Genomic DNA, 1,890 nt, shown 5'->3' with positions numbered 1-1,890 from the left:
AACAATGGGTTCAATGTTGCAACAATTAGGAGATGATACAGGACTGGGCAGTGTTTTGCTCTGTTGTGCATAGAGTCACTATGAGTTGGAACCCACGTGACAGCAACAACAACAACAACAGCATATCTAAGGTGCAAGGTCCAAATGAAAAAGTGTTAAAATTATATTTTATGAGAAGGGAAAAATAAAGAAAAAAGAGGTCAATTATAAGAAAAAATATTCTCAAATATTTTAAGGACTGTCTTAAAGTAGATAGGGTAATTTTTGTTGCCTCCAGAAGGCCAGATCAGTCAGTGCCTGAGTGATCACTGTAGCCTCACATGAGAACTTTCTAGTAAATGCAATGGTCTAAAAATAAAATGTGCTGCCTTAGAGGTAGTGAATTCCTGTTTATTAAACTTACTTAAGCAGATGAAATCTGTCAGGATGCTGCAGAGGGAATTTCTCACTTAGTATGCATCTCAATGTGTTTTTCAGCCCTGTGCTATCTATTCTTTTAGTCTGCAAGTGTCATAGAATTGTGCTTTCTTCAAGATATTAAATGTCCAGGAACTGTTGATTGTTAAATGGGATGGAATGCCTTCTGGACCAACTTTCTGTCAGTAAAAAGATTTCTAGCTCATTCCTAAAATATGTCTTTGCTTGTTTTCTTTCACCTCCTTCTTCTCTCTCCATTTTTGCTTCTTGTCATCCTTATTGTTTCTCCTTTACCACCTCCTTCTCCTCTTCTTTGTCCTCTTGTTAAATATTAGTTTCAAATAGAAATAATACTTAGAACTTTTTCCTTGGTGGATATACCTTAGTACTGCTGCAGCAGTAATACCACAAGTGGTTGACTTTAAAGGACTGAGGATTATATTATTATAGTTCTGAAGTCCAAAAGTTTAAATCAAGGTCTCAGCCATGTTGATTCTTTACTTGTAGTGGTCTCTGGGGTTCCTTGATTCCTTGTATTTTATACAATCCTCATGTGTCATGTATCTTATACTGTGTGTGTGTGTGTGTTCATGTGTTTGTATAAGTGCTGCTCTTTATATAGCTTGGAATTGAATAGGTTTAGGAACCACCTAAGGAGACCTGGAAGTGTAATGAATTATGAGTTGGGCTGCTAAGCAAGGTTAGTAGTTCACATCTACCAGTCGCTATGAAGGGGACAGAGGAGGTTTTTTGCTCCCAGAAAGATTTACAACCTCAGAAAACTCATATAGGGTCACTATGAGTCAGAACTAACTCGGTGGCACAACCACCACCATCACTGCCAAACTCTACCTACACTGGTATGACTACAACTAATTAATTGGATGTATTGCATTGATTATGGAAGGTGATAAGAGAGTATAATGTTAGATGTGAGGTAAATTACTTTATGTTGCCTTCACACATATAGAGAACAGGATTCCAGCATAGAATTTGTGAGAACATGTAATAAAATCATGTTTTATGTCTTTATTATATTAATATGCATACTTCTTGAGACAAGATACTTGGATTATATATTCATCAAATAAAACTTTATGATGAAAGTTTAGCTCTTTCTTTTTTTATGGTATTTAATTTTTGTATTTACTTTTCTGTGACATTGATTACATTGTTTACAATTTGTTAACATTCTCATTATTTCCAAACTGATTGTTTCATTTCCATGAATCTAGCTTCCCTGCATTCTTTCTCATACCCATTACCTTCTCATACTGTGTTGGGATAAATGTTGCCTGTTTGATATCATATATATGATTTGTCAAAGGAACATAAAACTCACAAGTTATATTGTTTATTTTTTAATCCAAACTGAAAGGTGACCTCTGGGATGCGTTTTGGTTCAGAGTTTAAATGGTATCTCATTTCAGCAGTTTTGGGGGTTCTTCTAGTCTCTACCAGTCCAGTAAGTCT

The sequence above is a fragment of the Chrysochloris asiatica genome, unplaced genomic scaffold (genome assembly GCF_000296735.1).
Source record: "Chrysochloris asiatica unplaced genomic scaffold, ChrAsi1.0 scaffold00185, whole genome shotgun sequence".
NCBI classification, from domain to species: domain Eukaryota; kingdom Metazoa; phylum Chordata; class Mammalia; order Afrosoricida; family Chrysochloridae; genus Chrysochloris; species Chrysochloris asiatica.
This window is presented reverse-complemented; position numbering follows the sequence as displayed.